The sequence below is a fragment of the Danio rerio genome, chromosome 24, assembly GCF_052040795.2.
Source record: "Danio rerio strain M-AB ecotype USA chromosome 24, GRCz13ab, whole genome shotgun sequence".
Taxonomy (NCBI): Eukaryota; Metazoa; Chordata; class Actinopteri; order Cypriniformes; family Danionidae; genus Danio; species Danio rerio.
The window spans coordinates 22,548,947-22,570,743 of NC_141044.1; the positions used below are offsets into that span (position 1 = coordinate 22,548,947).

The 21,797-nt window shown below is 39.0% G+C and overlaps 1 protein-coding gene across 1 annotated transcript in view; it reads left to right on the forward strand.

The window, feature by feature from the left end:
• Nucleotides 1–1,128: 1,128 nt before the first annotated feature.
• sulf1 (sulfatase 1) overlaps nucleotides 1,129–21,797 on the forward strand; it is a 70,642-nt gene continuing 49,973 nt past the window's right edge. Inside the window, 1 exon segment of the mRNA NM_001003846.2 lies at nucleotides 1,129–1,419. The gene's annotated coding sequence lies outside the window, so the exon portion shown is untranslated.

Below are 21,797 nucleotides of genomic sequence, written 5' to 3' on the forward strand. Positions count from 1 at the left end.
TTTTAAATTGTGCAGTCTTGAATAGTATGATCCATCAAAAACATAAGTTAATTAATTAATAATCTAGCCCTATTTAGCCCTAACTAAACACAATAAAAATCTCTTCAAACATCAACAGACATTTTTATTTATTTATTTATAAAAGAATAAATTATGTATGCATGTATGTATACTTTTTTCTTCTTATTGACAAAACAAAGCAAAATTAACAAAACAAAATTATTAGACAATTGCAATTTTAAATTGTGCAGTCTTGCATGGTATATGATCCATCAAAAATTTAAGTTATAATATATATTGTATAAAAATATTCAATATTTAATTTGAAAAAAAAATCTAAATGGTTCATGGTAATGGTTACAAAAATATGTCAGTTAAATTTGTCAAACATTTGTGGAAACTTTGTATTAATGTTACTTTTAAAAAGAAATCTTCTAACCAAAGATTACATTAAGTATTTGACACTGTTTTATAGTTATGAGTCTTGTAAACTCATCTGCCATTTACACTAAAGAAAACACTCCACTAACCTAAAACACAACAGTAAATAAGTCAGCAAAACTTAAAATTCAGTCCAACATTTGAAGCAGTTTCAATCCAGCACAGCAAAAGACAGTAGCTGAAATAAAAGCCACTAAATAGCGCTAATGATCCCGGGCTCAGTCTCTTATCTCTGTAAAATCTGTTTTGCTCTTAACTTAAGGCAGTAGATTGCGAAGGACAGGAATGCTGCTGGGACAGCTGAAGATTTATAACAGGGAGGTGTGAGTTGGGCAAATGTAACAGTGAAGTGCAAACAGCAGGGCATTGTGGTCTATGCGAGACTTTCTTTCTTTAACTGACCACGCTGTCTTTATGGCACTTCTTTCCTCTAGGCTTTACAGGGTACTACAGTACAATACAACTATCTGTGCAAGTAAGATTTGAGGAACCCCAGGCTGCTTCTATGGGATTCCTGTGAGCTACAAGTGGCAACATAACTGTTCAGAGACATGCTGCTCTCTCTCCCTCCCTCCCTCATTCGCATTCTCAGTCCCCTCCCTCCTCCTCTCCTCTCTCTCCTCCCTCTCTCTCTCTCTCTAAATCTCAGGTTACTGTGGCTGGAGTTTTTAGACATCTCTGACTAGTGTTTCCCTTATGTCCTTGTCCCTGCCTCCAGCCTGGGAAGAGCCACCCAGTACCCTCTCTGATTGGACTGGGTAGTTTGTCTTGATGCACCACTGTGCTGAGTGCTGGAGGACGTGTTTCAACAGATGGTTGGGGTTAGTGTGTGTCATCACATTGGAGAACGGATTAGAGGAGGAAGGTTGTCTTCCAGGAGCAGTGTGGTCCCCACAAACACTCTGAGGAGCTCAAGAGCAAACAACCCACAGCGAGAAACAGAGAGAGATCAGCTTCATGAACAAGACTGACATCCAGGTAGTAACACTTCTAATTCACACTCAGTTTGTTTTTCCTTGGAGGCTTGGGGGTTTTCAGACAATCTGCAATGGTTTTTGGCTGTCTCATTTGGAGAAGCCCATGTGAAGCTGAAGTGCTGTCAGGGTTGGGGTTCTGAATGAGAGATTGTGGTTTTTAACTGATGCAATGTGTTTTGCATGATATGCAAGCTTTAATGAAGCATTTAATTAGATTTTGACTGCATGAACATGACTTAATCTTTTGGACGTTTGTATATATTTGGTTGAGACTGAGCCTGCACATGTTGCCGGCAAACACATTCAGTGGAATGAGTTGTTTAAATTAGGTGTTTCTTGCGTTAAGTAGCATTAAGAACATCTCTGGGACCAATTTGCAACATATGCAAACATAGTTGCGACTCCAAAGAAATCATGTCACAAGTTTCACTCAACTCCAGTACACCAAAAAAAGAGAGACCTGCCAATGAAGAACTAGATGTCTAGCATTAATGTGTTGCTCCCGGGCATGTATACAGCGTGAGGTGTTTGCTGAGGGGACTGTACAGCTGTAAGGCGAGGGGGCAGAAGAATGATGCCAGGAATGCCACAAAGACAGAGTTGTGTGAATGATGTTTATTTACACACATTAATCAGGCATGTCAACATCACTCACTCACTTGCACGGTAAAATTCATTTGAGAAAACCACAAATACATCAGCACCAGTGTTGAGATTTTACAATGAGGGCAGTCATTACCAGTGACGACTACAGGACTTGAATTCAGTTCTCATTTAGTGTGTTTTCATTTCTGTGGATTTAGTTATGCCTTATTAGTTGATTTTTTTTTTCTCCACCTTTAATTTCGTAGGTGCTTGACAAATCCTTTGAGAGTTGATGCTTATGCAGACGTTACCTTGCGTTGAATCGATTTAATGCACAAGTAGATTTGATTTATTGGGAGTTTGAAAATGACCTTGCTAAATCAATCTTGATGGGTTGCATTAGTTGCCAAAAAAAGGCTTTTATGGCATCTTTTATATGAGCCGTATGTAATTAGGTGTTGTAGCTGTGAGGTCTTTCGAGGAGATCTAAACGAAAGCCTTGTTTGAGTTTGAAAGCAGACAATACCCTTGACCTGAGCATTCTTTGCAAACAGAACCATGCCGTAAATTTGTCAAGGTTCTTCATTAATCATTTGCACCAGGTGCAATTACTTTTAACTATACAAGCCTGTTTTTAATTGATTTGTTTCTTAAATCGGGAAAAGGGGTGAAATTGTCAGTTAAGCGAGTTTGTCATTTAAAACCTGTATGACTTTCTTTTGTGGAATATTGTCCCAGTCTTATTCTTAAAGTGGTTCCAGATTGTCCAAAATAAGTTAAATATTAAAGTGGTTTATTCATCTTGTGCACTATATCCCAAGTCCTCTGAAGCTGTGTGATAGATTTGTGAGATAAATGGATCAAAATTGTGGAGCTTGACAGCCTGGATCCTTATTCCATTACCTCACTGGAACACAAAAGTGTAAATATTTCATATCTCTTTTCCACATAACGAAAGACAAACATGTTTGGAATGATATAAGATTGAGCGAATTCTCATATTTGGGTAAACAGATACATCATGCTTCTTCCAGCATCTTTGACATAAAACCACAGCAATCTCTCAAAGTCTAAACAGTCACTGCAGCTGTTGCGAATAATTTGCAGTTCTAGATTTGGATCTGCCAACACTAATATTGTTTCAGTAGCTGTTAGGTCTTTTGGAGAGTTTGACCGGGGATCAGCTGTACTGTGAGTGCGGGACCAGGAGAGAGCTTGAACTCTCTGCTCTGTGCATGTGTGTGAGAGATCAGTTGGATTCATTTCGAAGAACAACTGTGGGGATAATTTCTGTGATGTTCAATTTAGATTTCATTCTTTGTCTTTGTGTCAATATCCATACGCTGTGATTTAATATCCTGCATGGCTTCTCGGTTTTCCTCAAAAAAACTTTGGACATGTGTAAAGTATTTAACCCCTGCCATTTGTGTTCACTTACCGGCTCAAATCAAAAGCAGCGGGAACCCTTATGCCACTGCGCTGCACGGCTCTTGTGCCATTTATTAAATGCCTCTTTGCCTTTAACTAGTCGCATATATTCGCTGCTGCTCTGTCAAACAAATCACAGTTGCCAGGGTGCTGGACATTTAACAGCCCGTATGTATAGTCTTTTCTGTCAAGTGCTGGAAAAATGGCAGCATATGGAGGTGACCACTGGTGCCAGCTGTTCCCAAGATCCTCAGAGGAGCACCATTGTGTTAGTCACACAGCCATTCCAACCACATGGACATTAAAAGTCTTGTTTAGATAGGCAGTGAGAGGAAATTGAGCCACACTGTCTAGTGGCTGTTTATCTCAGCTTAATAATAGTGTTCCTGCAGGAAGTGAGGTGGTAATTTAAAAGGGAAGGGTGGTTGACATCATTGCTATAATTGAGTTGACAGGGTTTTAGTATTATGTTGTTTTGCTTATCTGTGGCTCATGGCCTGATGCTGTGCTTCTGCAGGTCTCCCTTCATGAATGGGAGTCATGGTTGTTTAGATGATCCCTGCTGTTGTAAGTACGGCAAACTAATGGAAAACTTTGTTAGTGTAGGAGCTCTCAGTAGCACCCCCATGTGCTTGAAACGTGTCATGCTATTGAGTCAATGTACAATGTATTGGGTCATATTACTCCTGTTCTTCAGCAATTTCATTGGTTACCTGTTAAGTCAGGTATCGATTTTAAGAATCTGATTTTAACTTACAAAACAGTACATGGGCTAGCTCCTTATTACATTTGTGTCTCTTTCTACTCTTGCTCGTTGTCTTGGCTCTGTTTTGAGATTTGCCTTGTTCTAGCTATGTTGCAGACTGAACACCATGGGTGGTTGGGTGTTTTCATAGTGTGCACTGAAATTATGGAATGCATTACCCATAACCATTAGGAATGCCCGTTCAGCTTCACTGTCATTTTATTCATTTGCAACATTTTATTTATTGTCTCTTTTCTGTTTTATGCTACTTACCTTGTAGAGCTTTGAGTTTGAGAAAAGTGCATGACAAATAAATGTATTGTTATCATGTAGGCAAATCAAGTGCAGACACCACTCATCTTGCCAAATCAAAAAATCCATTTGGAGATTCTCCAGGCAAAATAACAGTTCTTTGAAGACTGGCTGTATTAAAAATCCTCGGCAAGAGGTGGTACTCTATTTTAAACCTAAGGTTATTGAGATCCCTTAAAACATATAATAGGGGTTTAAAGCAACCTCTGAGTGGTTGTCTAAAGAACTCAAAATGGAATTTTCAAGAATTGAATTTGACCCCCTTCCTAACAAATCCAAAAAACATTCTGGAGTTAGGTGTTAACTATTAAGCTGCCTTTCCACTGCACATGACAAACGACAAGCAACAGACCAAAAGTCATTCATTTCCAATGGAAAGTCCAAGAGCTGCATGGAGTTTCAACCATTTCCGTAGGCAGAAAATTTAGATCTGATTTGAGCTGTGGATCCGTTAAACTGTTTGAACTCCTGCGACTAGACCTTATGCAACCGGATGTGATGTTTTCCAGTGTTGCTCAAGCAGGTCCGTGCATGCAAGATGAGAAATTATTTATTTTTTTAGTAGTTATATTTGGAATAAGAAAAAAGTCTATATTAAAAAAAAAACATTTCTATTCATAGATAAGTAATAAAAATATATATATATTTTTTATGTTGTCTCTACGCTCTCTACATTCACTTCAAACTTTATAGTGGTCTTTGAGTTTATAGTATTCAGTTATTCATTCAACCATGGTGAACGAACAGAGAATAAAAGCTCTTGTTTTTGCACTTCTTTATTTCAGGCACCGCGAGAACAGCTTCTCTCCCATGGTGCACGACAAAACAAAAAATTCTGTGTGACTGCCACAGGGAAGCGTATTCCCACAATCGTGTCAGAATGTCGTGTGCAGTGGAAAGACGGCTTTAGGCTTCTTTAAACATTCGGTAATGTAAAAGATCCATTTGTTATTTGTTTTTGTTTTTTTTTTTTGTTATTTTATTATTTTTTTGAGATTCATACTGGAACTGGTCAGCAAGAATGGCAAAAATGTTGTTGGCTTGTTCAAAGAATCAGCAGTATGTGTTAGTCATGTTTCATGATGCTGAAAGCCTGAAGGATAATTTATGCCTCTTTTCCACTTATACTGTTCTGGTACTGGTTCCCAGCCTGTGCGTTTCTCTTTTTTATTCCAAGCAGAAAAGATCACCCCTAAAACCTTTATGCTCTCAAACTTACCTGGGTAAATGAGAAAGGCTATGGCAGTCTTATTGAGCACTGAGCAATAATGTCCTGTATGTCTACATACATTTTTTTTAAGTGCACAAAAGGATAACCCAGAGTGCGAGAGTGCAAAACCAAGGGTTTCATTTTCAATATACCTTGAAAAAGATTTTATACCAGTTCCAGCTATGCAAGCTGTCAGGGCTAAAATCATTGCTGGAACTTTGAACAGAACAAAAATCGGACATATCTGCAGAAATACCAGTGTATGCAATGTTTGTTTTCTGGCTGGTTATAGTAAGACGAACAATGCATTGCAGTATTATGTCATCATGTATTCTCCAAGGTTGTGGAAAGTTGTAATTTGTCTGGCTGAGAATGAGTGTAGAATAAGCTCAGGCTTCACAGTGCAGAACCATTCTGATGAAAAAAGTGGTATGAGAAGAACTATCCTGTGTGAAGAGAAGTTTTTTTTTTTATTATTATTAATTGTTGGGGAAATTAAATACACTTGGAAGCTTTTGCCAAAGAGTTTCTCATTAGACTTTAGAGGGTAGAGCTAGAGCTAATGTACTGTTTCCTTGATTTATTGTATTTTGATGTTCTTATTGGCTATGGATGGCATTGTCCATACCTTGTTAATTCTGCTGTGCAATATTGTACAGAATCTGCAATCCTATTTAAGGTTGAAAGAAAAAATTGCCTGCCTATATCATGCAATTAAGCAGCCGTCAGTATGCATTGCAGTGAGGGAGGCTCAAAAAGGTGGTGTGACCAGGGGGTGATGCTTTCATCCTCTGCTAATTCAGAATAGAAATAGAGAACCAACTGCGGGGAAAGAATAGGCATGCAACTCTGCCGACAGCTCACCTAATAAAAGACAGCATGCGACGCTTTCAAAAACTTAACCTTCCACCCTTCCCATTTAATTTTTTTCTTCTTCTCCTGCAAGAATGAATTGAGCGGATCTATAACGGCCTCCTTTGGACATGACAGTTCTAAACATGCAATGTACCAGACTTAAACGCTGCTGCTGAACAACTTTAATTTGCTTTCATGTCTTTTTTTTTTTTTTGTCTTTACCATGGGGATATGAGTCTGACCTCTGCTGTGGCTTGCTCTTGAGTGGAATGCCTATAAACCTTTCATTGCTTTGGGTTTGTCTCGCCAGAGCCCAACATGCAAGCCACTGGAGAGCTGTACCATCCAAATGAAGTGGTTCTGTGGTTTTCCTGTTTGGTTGCCATGGTGTGATCGATGTGGCAGTGAAGAAATTAGACGTAGGTCAAGGGTAGGGAAATTGCATTTGGTGATTTACAGATGACAGATGAGTTATGATTCAAAAGGAAAGAATAAACGATCAGCCTCAATTTGATTTTATCTTTTTCTACAACTTTTATTTGATTTTTTGTTATGTTACTTGCAAATCTTTTCTAGTTGACTTTATATATTACTTTACACATTGAAATTGTTCTTTTTTGTTTCTTCAAATATGTGATAAATGTTGTCTTTAATAGATTTTATAGTTGTTTTAAACTTATTCACATTTTCAGTTTTATGACGTTTTTATCATTCTTTTATTTTTAACTCTTAGGCCCGGTTTACACTAATACGTTTTAGAATAAAAACGATCCACGGCCACACTGGCATTTTATCTAGCATTTCTGAAAAGTTCTCTATCCACACTACACCACTTAAAACCACACACGTGACCCCACTCACACTCTGGCATGTGATGTAACGTATACACTCATCTGAGCTTCAGGCAGTCAGCGGGTGCACACCTACCCAGATGAGAGCAGCGCACGCCAAACTGTTCATCAACAATTTTCTGCTAAATCTCATCTCACTATAGTTGTTAAACGTGATATTTTATTCATTTTCTCTCTATTTATTGACTCTTTTGTCTTTTGAATCTATTTGTTGTTTGTTTTTTGGCTGATCGTAAAGATAAGTTAATATATTAAATTATGTAACCATACACACTGATTCTGCATATTGACTTATTGCTTGCCTTTATTTCCTATATTTTGTAAACCTATTGTACATTATACCTTTAATATGTCCATTATTGATTATTAAAACTGATATTCAGCGAAAGAGAAAGGGCATGTTTCATTTTTTTCAATGAAAGTGAAAGTAGGCAGTTATGTTATAAGCTCTGTTTTGTTATAAATATGCAAACATTGAACATGACGGTCACAAAATTATGCAACTACACAACGCCTTAACATTTTTTGCATCTGTTAATTTGTTAATATCAAAATGAAAATAGACAGTTCCTCATATAATGTTTTTATTTTATTGTTAATATAGTGTTATGAATGAGGTTATAAAGTACACTGATCCCTTTGAAGATTTACCCAACATGTGCTCGGGAGTTTGTTTTCCATATCAAACTTGCAAAGTCTGAACTTACAAGGAAAGGATGCAAGACACTTATTACTGAAATAAAATCCCCAAACAAATAGGCGAATGTTGGCAGTCATGCCTTTATTTTTAGATGTCTCCATTTCCCCTATCCCCATTGACATAGAGCCGCAGCATTTTAAGGGATGGTCCACTACAATATCATATTTTAAACTTTAGTTGATATGTAATGTAGCTGTGCGAACATAAACAACATGTCTAAATGTAATATGCTCAAAGTTTAAAGCAATGGGAGACATTAGCTTTAACAGAGTTAGTTTAGCAAAGCCTACAGCAAACAAAGTTTGGGGACTACAAAAAAATGCATCCGGGTTAGTGAGATCCCAAGTGCTTCAGGTTACACACATTAACCTATTAACCTTGCACAGCTGTGTACTCTTCATTTTTTTTTTTTTTTTTGGTCTTATTTAGGCACAACATAGAGGTGACATGGAGCCAATTCGTGAATCACAGCACATTATGTTAGGTGACCAATCAGAGCCTCTTGAAGGGAGGCCATTCGGAGGAACTAGGAAATATGACATTGTCATGTAATGTCATTTTCATGTTAGCTGAGTAGCTGTATATAATCAAAATATGATATATAAAAATTAACGTGATGTTCACATGAAGCACACATTGCTTTGCATCTTATAAACACAACCAAACCTTTAAAATACACTGGTTCACGCCTTTAAAATGAAAATGGCCTCTTCAACAATTTCAAAAAGCTCAGTTTTCGGGGCTTTAACTCTGAGGTCATGTAGATGAAAGTGTAACCATAGCAAAACGTATGCATTTTAAAACCAAAATGTATTAGTGTTAACAGGGCCTTAGATTAAAATGGTCTTCCATTCAAAAAAAAGTAAAGGCCAACTGAGGATCCCCGAGGGCAAAGCAGAACTTTGCTCAGCCTCATTTACATATGGCATGTTTTTCTCTGGCGCTCAGCATTTTAGGTTTGGCCTGCTGGCTGTGGATTTGTAAAAGCATGTGAAAGTTTGGCTGTACAGCTTTTAAAAATGTATCCTGTGATTTTTCTTTTTTTTTTTTTTTTTTTTTAAGATCATATAGTCTGTGGATGAGGCGTGACCTGTAAGTACAGGTGTCAGAAAAATGCAAGTGCACTCAAAGTTAATTACGTTACAAATGATGTGATCGCACGCTTCGAAAAAAAAAAGCCACACGCATTTACGCCTCGAGCACTGGCAAGAGCAGCATTGGAGTACAAATTATAGGTTGCTTTTCTGCGTGTGTCTGTGTAGCTGAAGAGATGGATAACAAATAGGTTTTTTCTTTCCTTTATGAGTAACATCCCACTGATATCTGAAGCAGACTCTGACAGAAAGGGTCAGGGATGGGTTTTCTCCTACTCGTTGTCTTTATGCAGAGATTCTGTCTGTACATGCCCCACATTCTGGAAGTGTACCATTTCACACTAGGACAGAAATGTTCTGACTGGTGCCTGCTGACAGAGCCCTCCATCCACCCATTTACCCCTCCCAAAAACAGTTTGGAATTCTGCTCCTAAGCGCCCCTAATACATTTTCAAGCCTTCAAGTTGCAGAAGGCATGCTCTGGACACTGCTGATGGCTTTGCTTGTGCTTTTTGACAACATTTAAAGCTGTGAGATATTCACTTATGTGGCCATCCAAGGTGCAGTGACTAAATCCTGTACTTTGGGGTCCTACTGATGAAATAAGTGTTAGTTGAAAGCTGATCCTGGCATTAAATGGAATAACATTGTCTCAGTCTCTCCACTTTCAGATAAATGTTCCAGTGGTAAGGACTACTATAAGCAGAGGTATTAGTCTAAGTATTTGTATTTGGGGTTTAAACAAAATTTAGTTTGACTCATTATGCTAATAATATGGAGTCATTGGAATCATAGACTAATTTTTGTTTTGACCCAGCTTTTTCACCTCTGCCATTTTTGCCTCTTCTCCATTAGATTGAACAGCCTGTTCTCAGCCAGGTGAACTGGAACCTGTCACAAACTGGCCACGTTTACACAGACATGACAAATGAAAAATAACAATGACACATTATGTGCGTTTAGCTCACTATTGACCTTATTCTTGACATACAAGCAGGGGCAGCCATTGGAATCTTTTTGGCTCAGGACTTCTGTTCTCATTCACTTCCATTGATTGTTAGATGTTTTAAACAGCTTGCGAATTAACATTTTCTTATTACAATATTATGTGAAGTGAACACACTTGTTTTGTAGAGCAAGTAGTTTGACCGTTTTCTGCCATTTATTATTCAAGCTAATTCCTCCCATAGGCAACTGAATCGAAAATAATTTCAGTCTTGGGATTGAATCTAGCATCAGCAGATTGCATTAACTTGTACTCTCATCCGTTCTTTTTCAATACTGAAACTAAAACCCTTGGTTAACTTACTTTCATATGCGAGTCACTTTTGTGCACAGTAGAGGTCTGCGCGGGACTGATTTTTTTAATCCCACTCCCGCTAGGTTTTATTCCACATGCGACTGCTCCCAGTGTCTATTCAGTCATTGTTCACCTATTGCCCCCTTAGAATAATCTCCTACCCAACCAATCTCGCTGAATTAAGATCTGGTTTACAAAATCTCAACTTTAAATTGCGTACTACCAAAAGAGAAATAGAAGTAACATTCGCCAGATGCACACATTAGCATGTTATTTAAAATGAAACTATTCACATGGTGCGACAGAAATATAAACAGTGTCCTGAGTTGTAGTTGGGCGCCACAGACAGCTGCCAACTTGAGGCACTGGTATGCGTACCCTGATAGAAATAGATGTTTAGAATTCTAAGATGCAAGGTGCTGCGCTGAGCGGCACATCTGGTCTGCGACCCCGTTGACTGCTAAAGGGTAAGACTTTGAGGTATTATCATATTGCGCAGTGTGCTTTTTTTCATTTCCATCTATGATGCATAAAAAAGGCTCAGACTTGCCTGTTGTGGATTTCCTAACTTTAAACTGTTTTATAATGCAAGTATGTCCTTCAAGGAAAGCACATCTTCACTTTTCTCTGCTAAGGTAAAGCCCGCTCTAAGGACCATTATGCAGATGATGTGTGCACAGACTGTGAATAAAATACACGTGCAGAAAGCAATGGTCATGCGAGAACACTTACTGTACTGGTGCTCAATAAGAATGAAGAAATACGAGATAAGCTGTTCTGAAATAACAGTGGGACTCGATAACTATATATTGTTAGACCGCCTACTCCTGTTCAACACCAGAGTTACCAACCGTTATTGCGTTTGATTCAGAAATTTATTCCCGCACCACAAAAAATCTGGTCTGGTCCCGCAGCTCCCGCAGTACAGTCACAGGAATGCAGACCTCTAGTACAGTTTACACATTTTGACACATATAGCAATATCGTGCATTATTATTACATGCTATTATTAAAGAAACTGACATTGTCTGTATTTTTCCTTCTCATTGGCTTGGTTTGAGCAAATTTTAGGCTGGAGTTGAACCAAAACGTCTGTCCTTGAACCTCCTTTGTTTTCATGAAAAGGTGCAGAACAATTTGAGATCAGACACAAACCAGGTGTCCACAACAGTGTGAGTGCAAAAGCGGTGTCGATGGTTTCTAAAGTATAACTGAATTTTCTTGGATTCAGAATAAAGAATCACACATTTTCATATTACTCAAGCAAGTGCGCAAAGCCTTGGATTTACAGTCTTCCCTGTCAAGGAAACATGTTTAAAAGAGCTAATATGTTTTGACAAGTGTTCCAGTAGGAATATTCATCAATCACTATCAGATCTTCCCGGGTCATTTCATCTGTATACGTCTGTGGCCAGGTCTTTTCACCGACCCGTGATGATTACTAACTGGGCGTCCAAGACACGGAACCCCGTGGTATAAATGTGGCCCAGTGGCACCCCTTTTAAAATAGCTTTGAATTTATGTCTTTAGACTTGTAATGTTGCCATGCATCTTTAATCAGTGAGCAGCACATATAATATTAGGATCACTTAAGCGGTAAGGATACTCCAGCTCAAACAGATTTGCTTGGCTTCTTGCTTTCTTCATGTGGGAGCTGGCTGCTGATTTCATGGAAAAGACATAGATTTATTTATTCGGGATAGTTACATCAGTGGAAACTCACTGAAGCAATTTGAATATTTTCTTTATGTGGCATTTTAATGTGTTTGGTGTATTTGCCACCATGGTGAGATGAAGATATCTTTTTAGAAAAATTATATTAAGATGAAAGTTGGGAGGTTCTTTTTAACTGGTTTTTAGCTACAATCTGGATATGGAGTTTTAAAAAGTTACTTTTCCCTATGTATTGATGTATGTATTGTGGAGAAAATGAACTAACGTCAAAAGGTCTGACAGAAAAGAATTTCTCAAAACAAAGAAGCACATTTATTATGGTATGGCTGGTTGCAGCTGTAATTAATTTCTCGCCCCCTCCCACCAAAGACCCATAAAATGCTTTTACTGTGTCTGTTTCTCTGTTATTTGTCATATACCAAGTTGATCAAAGGCCAAATGTTTGACATTGCCCCTCCTCCATTATGCTGTCTTTGGAGATCTGCTTTTTTGCTTCTTTCATTAACCACACACTTAAAGGAATGGCCTGAAAACCTCTCCAGTGAGACCTCCCGGCTGACCGAGTGAGGCGAAGATGGTTTGCATCAGTTGCTCCAACTCAAGCAAAAATGTTAGAAAGAGTCTCCAATTGGTTTTTGCTAAAACACTGCCAAATTTGGTCAAGGCTGATTTCAGCCATACCTGGCAATCTTAGTCGATTGTACTTGCATTTAAACAGCAGGGTAAGTAGCTGGAGAATGTCGAGGAGGTCTGGATTTTTGACTGGACTATGCTGCGCCAACTTTGCAGGTGGCTAATGAGTTGGGCCTTCATAAGAGAAAGCTAATCTCTCCCAAAGCCAAGCCGAGGAGGAGCTGAATGGAATTTGCTTAGCTCTGAATTTTGTGCCCTGTATGTTTAAGCTTGTGAGCTGCTCGCTCTTTCTCTCTCACAGTTGTTGAGATGCCGCACAGCACCCCTGAGTCACGTATGCTGCAGTACAGGTCACCCATAGCGCCACCGTCACTCCCAGACAGCTTGACTTTTGGGGCCTCTTTGGTGCTAGTATATTGGATTATGGAATAATCATAAAACTCTTAGAGGTCGATGCAGCCCCCCTGCCTTGGCATTCAAAAATAAAGGGTAGATATGTGTGGAGACTAAAGGGAGGTTTTGACTGGGCTTTAAAGTATATGAGAGGCCCAGTGACTAGGGTTCTTGATCGACAGTATGGTCGGCTGCCATAAGCTACAGCTGGGTGAAGGTGTATGTGAGGCCAGTGTCACTGGAGAACCTGCTAATGTGAGCTGGCAGCTTGGTCAGGGAACTAAAGTGGCCATGGCATGTGTTTCAAATTCTTTGAGATTATAATCCACACTCCACACAAACTCACAAAATAACTATTTACCTCACCTTCTCATCTACTACTGTCCTAGCATTCAATTTCTGCAAAAAAATTATAATAACAACTGAAAAAAAATCTAATAAAAGAACTTTTGATTTCTATATTTTGCAGAGTAAATTGGTCTCATTGGTCCAAAATCCCAATCACCACGCTTTTGGAGTAGGACTTTAAAGTCAATGGGAAGCAGATTATTTTAATTATATTAACATGCATTCATAATGAAGGAGATACTACCTGTTCGGTAGGAGAACATAGAGTCCTTTTCTATGAGGTCCTGTGGGAGGGGTAGAGATTAGCATGAACTATTTGCTATTTTCTCTGAAACTACACTGTCAATGCAAACATGTCATTCTTTATGTCATTTAAAGACTAACAGAGAAAAAAAATTTTCTCTAAATACAGTTCAAACTATGAAACCATTAAGTAATCATAGTAGTTTGTGTGTCTGGTAAAGGCAAAAACCATGTCATTCTGGCTTTTTAAAATAACCATTAGACTTTAGTTGTTTTTGTCCATGTCTTCAAAAACTGCAAGATAACAGTCAGAGCTAAGCTCTTTGGCCTACAGGAATCCATGTGGCATGTGCTCTTATTTGGACAGTGGCATTTCTATGCTGGCTTGCTGTCAACTGCTGCCTTTTCTGATTTTGATTTTGGAGTTTGCTCAGCTGTTCTAGCAGATAGAAGACTAGATGCACACATAGTCTAGATGCACGCAGAAATACAGCAAGGGCCAAAGAGAAAAACATCCCAGGGACATTACTGGGATGTTTCTAGCATATGGCCTTGCATTTGAAAGAACTTGTTTGAAAGTCTCCTCCTGTTGGAGTTGTATGACTACCAGGGCAAAGCTTAGGATTGTATAGGTTGCTTTTGTCATGAAGCTTCTGTAGTCATTAAAATGTAGAAATGGGGCTTTCTCTGTTTGTGTGGATTAAATGCTGTAAACATCCCGCCTTAAGAATTAGCATCTGGGAAATGTTTTCATGTTAAATTTCATTACTGTACATACAAAATGATCTATATATAACTATTAGAATCTATGGGATGCACAATTTAATTTTTTCTATTTATTCTCTATTCATAAGAACATATTTATATAATAAAATAAAATAAAAAAAATGATAAATAAAATGGCTTATGTCTCAAAGATAACTTGCAGTGTTCACAACATGTTTTTGGGACTAATACAAAATCTTTCATTTTAATTATTATGAATACAGTATGCATGTTATGTATGAAAAATAATTCACTAAATCAAGTAAAGGTGTCTAATCCAAAAAGAGATTCTTCTATGAGCCCTCATTCAAGCTGCATGTGGTTTTCCCATTCAGAAAAGGTGTTTGCGTGCAAGTGATTTGGCACGGCTGTCGTTCATGCGACTGCATTGTATCCATTCACTCTGTAGTGATTAAGCAGAACGGTCCAGTGGTGTGAGAGCAAACTAAAGCCACTTCAGTCAGATTTTACATTCCTGCTCTTACCACATCATCAGCCGTCTGTTCCATCAGTGAGAACAGAATGTGCCATGAAAGGGATTGAGCAAAGAGGAGCTACTTTGGGAACACACGCTCTAAAACTGGTCACATCACACTAGTTTTGTTGGCCCTGCTTGCTCCCATGTGGGTGGACAGCACTTCTTGACAGAGGTTCATGCGGTGTGCCCTGACCACAGTCCTCCACGACACTGTAGGTTTTGACACTGTGGACAAAGAAGCGAAGTCTTGGCTGATTTCAAAAAAGAAACATTGTGAAACCCAAACCTCAAAATTCCATGGCTAAGTAATCATTTCTCCCTGATGGGAATAATCAGAAAATAGAAATATGCATGAAGCCTCTGCAAAAAATATCTATGTGCAGTCATACAATCTTCATTAAAGCCTACACTTTATTTTGATGGTTACCATTAGACATTTCATTGATTATTTCAGCGATTAGTTTAAATTAATTCACAAATCTGATTTAGTAGAAGTAGCTTGTAAGTTTACTGCCACTGTGTAGTAAATGCTGCTCTGCATTCGATTTATTGGCCAACCTTTAATTTAGCAGACTGTTAATTAATAACTGCCTCTTGGAGGACCATCATAATAAAGTGTAAACAGATATTAAACAGTCAGTCTATTAAATGGCACGATGAGTTGACTGTTATTTATCAGCTATTTCGAGAGTTCACACTTAGCTGATGATTTATCATAAGCTTGTTAGGCATGCTGTCCCAGGCGAGAACCTTGAGTTCAAGAAATCCCCGAGCCAAAGCACCCTCCTGTTTGCAGTGAGAGAGGGGAGATTGAGCTCAGGTAGATCTCAAACATTCCCTGGCTGATGACCTTAAGGTGAGCTCAGGTAGATCTCAAACACTCCCCAGCTAATGAGGCTAAGGTGAGCTCAGGTAGATCTCAAAAACTCCACAGCTAATGAGGCTAAGGTGAGCTCAGGTAGATCTCAAACACTCCCCGGCTGATGAGGCTAAGGTGAGCTCAGGTAGATCTCAAACACTCCCCGGCTGATGAGGCTAAGGTGAGCTCAGGTAGATCTGAAAAACTCCACAGCTAATGAGGCTAAGGTGAGCTCAGGTAGATCTCAAACACTCCCCAGCTAATGAGGCTAAGGTGAGCTCAGGTAGATCTCAAACACTCCCCAGCTAATGAGGCTAAGGTGAGTTCAGGTAGATCTCAAACACTCCCCAGCTAATGAGGCTAAGGTGAGTTCAGGTAGATCTCAAACACTCCCCAGCTAATGAGGCTAAGGTGAGCTCAGGTAGATCTCAAACACTCCCCGGCTGATGAGGCTAAGGTGAGCTCAGGTAGATCTCAAACACTCCCCGGCTGATGAGGCTAAGGTGAGCTCAGGTAGATCTCAAACACTCCTCGGCTGATGAGGCTAAGGTGAGCTCAGGTAGATCTGAAAAACTCCACAGCTAATGAGGCTAAGGTGAGCTCAGGTAGATCTCAAACACTCCCCAGCTAATGAGGCTAAGGTGAGCTCAGGTAGATCTCAAACACTCCTCGGCTGATGAGGCTAAGGTGAGCTCAGGTAGATCTCAAAAACTCTCTGGTTGATGATGCTATGGTGAACTACTTTGAGAAGGAAAGATACTGATGCTGAAAGCTAGACAAAGTGCCCGTTTAGATTAGTTTGTTACATATGATGCATATCTTTGGACAGTGGGAGAAAGCTGGAGAACCTGAAGGAAACCCACGCAGACACAGGAAGAACATGATAACTTCGGACAAAAGGACCAGAGCCGGCGGTGTTTTTGCTGTGGGGCAACAGTGCTAACCACTGGGTTCTGTCTTTTCTTGGCGAAAGAAGGGGGAGAAGGGAAGAAAAGGTGGGTTCCTTCAGATGAAGTTAAATGTGGAATAAAGACTGTGGTTATTTATAGTAACTTCTATCTTTCGATAGAATAGGCTAAGGTGGTTAGTAGGTATTTGTAGTAGCTGGTAGTGAGACCAGCTGTGGTAAATCATAAGCATGTGATCTTCTCGAAATTAGTTTATAAATAAACTTCACTTACTGTCATTTATCAAAACAATTACTATTATCTCCTTTCATGCCATGGATCAAAAGTCCTCAAATAAATTTAAGAAAGCAGTCAAAAATTGACAAATGAGACTGTCTAAAACACCAGCTGAAACAAGGAATGTCTCCCTTTTCTGTTTGTTATGCAGTAGACCAAAATGCTTGTAATACCAAGTGCAAACGGCCTAGAAAATACTAAAAAACATTTCATTCAACAATGAAAATTTTTGTTTAAGAGACTCCTGCTACAGGTGTGTCATTTCAGAACACTGATTCAGTAATTTCTGTCTCATAATGGGACATTTAGAGAATTTGTTTCATCGTTGATAATTAAAATGCAACTGTCACAATCAGTAAACTGTGAAGGGTTCTTACTGCTGATTGTTCTCCAGTGACTTGGCTTCTGTACAGGCACATTCTGTGGAGAGCATGAAGCGAAGTCTCTATAGTGAGGGAATGGAAAGGGGGATTAGCCCTCGAGACTGTCTTTGTCTATGGAAACCTTGCATTTATGAATGGCTGACTCACTATTTAGCTGTGCCATCTGGTTTGATTTATACTAGTTCTTGGCTCACGAGGGACTCTCATTTGCAATGAAGATGCACAAACAACTTTGCCATGGTGAAGGACAAGTTCTTGCATGGTGCTTTGCTTTAAAAGGAATTACTTCAAGGTGACTTAGATCAGGGTTTGCATTTAAGTGATTTTTAGAAGCTGATCACACATGTTATGAATGCGGCCTTGCCATTTTCGTCTTCCTGGACAAGGGATTGACAGAAACCAGACTTTTTGTGATGCAGTCTAGATGTTATAAAACCCCAGCATGGTTTGAAAGAATGTGCCGGGTCATGACATTCTGATCTTAATCGTTCGGTCTTTTCCCTGGGAATTCATCTATCCTTACCTGTGTGCCTTCTGTATATTCGGCGGCCTTCATTTTGGAGAGGCTTCTGAGGGTCCAGGTGCTTGAGGTTTAGGTTAACCACCCCACATTACCACATGGGTCAAAGGGGGTTCAGGTTGCATGAAAGTATGTGGTCTAGGCCTTTACCACAGGCAGCAGTGGTGGCTTTTTTTCTAACCAAGAACCTCCAAGCTGCTGTCTCTGATAGCGCTACAGGGTAGAAAACACAGCTATGTGGTTAAAAAGTGGGGGCCAATGCCTCAGTACATATGAAGGGGGAAGAAAGCATAGTAAAATCATAAAAGTACATATTTTGGATCACACCAAAGGACTCTGATCCTGTCATCTATTAATCTGAAAATTGCAACTCTTTCATAAGGGGCAATTTTTTGGCAGCTGCATGTCAGACTTGAAAAATCCAATAGTAGCCTTTTTGTTTTGCCCCTTTGAACCTTCCAGACCTTTTTTTTTTAATAAATCCCAAATATTATTCTCCCAGCTTAGCCCTGATTAGTACAGTAGAGGCTAATTTACTGGGTCATTTCCTCTAATCCCTAAAAACAATAAGGGCTGAGAAGATGCTTGCTCTAGTGCTCATCTGTGACCAGAAGAATGCTTTCTTGTGTTTCCCAGCACTGCAGGTCTACAAAGGAATGGCGCTCAGCAGATTTGCGTATCCAGTTGGTGTCGATAAAGACCATAAACCACAATGCCCTAATAGCATTCATTCATAGTCCCTTTAATCAAGGGTCGCCACAGTGGAACGAGCCACCAACTTATCAAGCATATGTTTTACGCAGAGTATAACCTTCCAACACTGGGAAACATCCATACACATTCTTAACACACATACAATACAGCCAATTTAGCTAGATCAATTCACCTATATTGCATGTCTTTGGACTGTGGGGAAAACAAGAGCACCTGGAGGAAACCCATGTGAACATGGGGAGAACATGCAAACTCCACACTGAAATGCCAACTGACCCGGCCGGGGCATGAACCAGTGACTTTATTGCTGTGAGGCGATCGTGCTACTCACTTCGCAACTCTGACACACAATTAGCTGATATAATTAAATCAAAAGATAAAGAAGGAACTGAGAAGAAAATGACCTGTAACGTTAGGCTTTGGTGTTTAAACAATGCACAGTGAGTACAAGGGGCACAAATAATGCCAAGACAATATGCCAACCACTAATGTGTGAAGACATGATGAATCTATTTTTTTCAGTTTTCTGTCCCATTTTGGGGATGCTGCATGAATCTTATTGCCTTAGCAAGTGCACTAATATCCTTAAAGGGACATGAGTGAGTTAAAGTGGGTGAGTCCAGCTCTGTTTAGGTGGGAATGTCGGGGGAAGGAAAAACGGAAGGGTTTGCAGAAAAATGGGAGTCTCAGTTCGGGCATGCGCTGATTTTCACATAGGCAGGGGAGAAAGACAGTGACTACATTTACATAAACATCAGCAATCTAATTATTTGTCCAAATATTAATTTGTCGGCTTTAACTGCAGTTTGGCACTTTCACTTTCATTCAGGAATATTTCATGCATGCCTCCCATGACAAACGAGATACTGAATGCAAGGAACTGCTGGAAGAGTGTAGTCTTAATAGAATGTTTGATACCACACATCGTATGAGAGAAAAAAAAAAAAAACTTAGATGAGGTTGGTAGGAAGTGTCAGAAATCCGTGTGTGTATAGACTATCCTGTCACAAAATGTGGCGAAAATCCTACACGAGGGAAACTGTTTGATTAAGGTGTTAACATGTTTACTGCATTTACAGTGAATTTTTCAGCCCATGATATTGTAGTGATATTAATGTACTGTAAACTTAGTAACTCAATCATTTTGACTAAGGTATGCTTTTAGAAACTGGGTATGCCTTTAGAAACTGAAAGAGTACTGCTGACAATACTAACTAACTTTGCCTCTAAATAAACATAAACAGAATACTGATCACACACTTAACGAATCTGTAAAGACAGGACAAACAACACGAACTGCAAGCGCGTCTTTTTTTAAAATAAGAGTGGCAAATCTGGATTTTGCCATTTCCAGATTTAAAAAGCTCTCGGGTAAAAAATGTTCCTTACAAATATATTTCGCGTGTTAGCAGATCACTGTAATCCACATGAGTCCAGATGCGCTCTCATAGCGGGGAATGAAAACAAAACCTTCATTGCAGCACATTTATAAATGCAACACTGACAACCCATGTCTACAAACATTTCTTCTTCCACTTGTTTTAATTACGATTGGCAATGCAGCATGGTGTTTGTCTGCCATCTATACACTGTCTTCGAAGCTATCATGCATATTAATGAAGTAGCACCTCATACACAATAGAGCGTGCTGATTGAAGGTCTAGAAAGACTTAGAAGTCTTTCTCATGAATTAATGCTAAAAGCTCAAAGACGTCACGTTTTACTGGCCAGTACAGACATCCAATCTACACACTGGAATTCACATAAGGATCTAATCGCCGTGACGCAGCTTTAATTTTTTTTTCAAAATGGAAGAACGAATTTGCTCGAAAGAACACAAAAACAACCAATTTTTACTTTTTTAAAATTTTTTTTATATATGTGTCCTGATAGTTTTTTTTAGCAGCGTGGGACACATATATGACTGTCAACATCTAAAAAAATGTTTTGGTGTTTCTTGACCCTTTAAAAATAATTAGTCTTCCGCAGATCATCATACTGTACATGTGTTACATTTGCGTTATCAAGCAAGTGAACAGGTTCACTTATGATAAGTTAATGTGTGAAATATAAAAGTAATTGTTTTATTTGTATACATATTTATATTTCATAGTTTGCCTTTTTGTTTGCAAGTTTTAATCCAGAATTTTAATAGTAATAATTGCAATACTTTCCCAGTACTTGCAATACTTTCCCCTTGATTCCTTCATTTGCTCTCTCCAGAGTTCAATGCACTGGTCTTCTTTATAACTGACTCTTAAATAGTTGTATAATACAAATTTAAAGCAAGCAAATTGGAAGTACGTTTTGTTCTGCACATTACAAGCCCATTAATCTGAATAACAGTCCGACTAAAGCCAGAGGAAGTTGCCAGGTTTTCCGCTGAAGGCTTCAGACACAAACATCACATCATTTTTGCATACCAGCCCAGTGCTGATTCAGTGTCAGAGAGTCATGGAAGTGTGGATGCTTTGTTTCCCATTATTCACGGAAATGGAGGATAGCAGGACTGTTTTTCATAGAGCGAGAGGTCAGTAAAGGACGCGAGTGTCAAAGAAAAGCAAAGTAGTGGTTTGTGTTCTTGCCAGTGCCCCCAACTGGAACGCATTTTCACAGTAATTAGGGTAATTAAAACGAAATTATAATTCACAACCTTTTTTCCCTCTAGGGAAGAAAATAGAAGAGCTATTTTGGGTTGACTGTATTCTAAAATTACAGTGCTGGAATGAGGGTAAGTGTGTCATCTTTGAGGGCAGAGACAGTTTAATTTTGGGTTGCTTGAGGAACACATGATTGAGCTAAATAGATGTATTGGCTCATACCTAGACTTTTTTTTTTTTCTTTTGGCTGAATTTAATAATGTTAGACTTAAATTGCTGGAGGCACTTCACACAATAGTTCATCCTTGAGTGTCACATGAGAAGGCCAATGAAAGGATTCCTTTAGCACTTTAAATTGAATACTGATGCTGAGAAGTCAATCTAATTTGTACAATGTAGGCATAAAAAGGATGAAAAAAAGCATACATCTGAATGAAAGAATCAGAGTTGTTCTCTATATTTTCATGAGATCTGGAACTATGTATGCGTGACCTGACCTGACTGA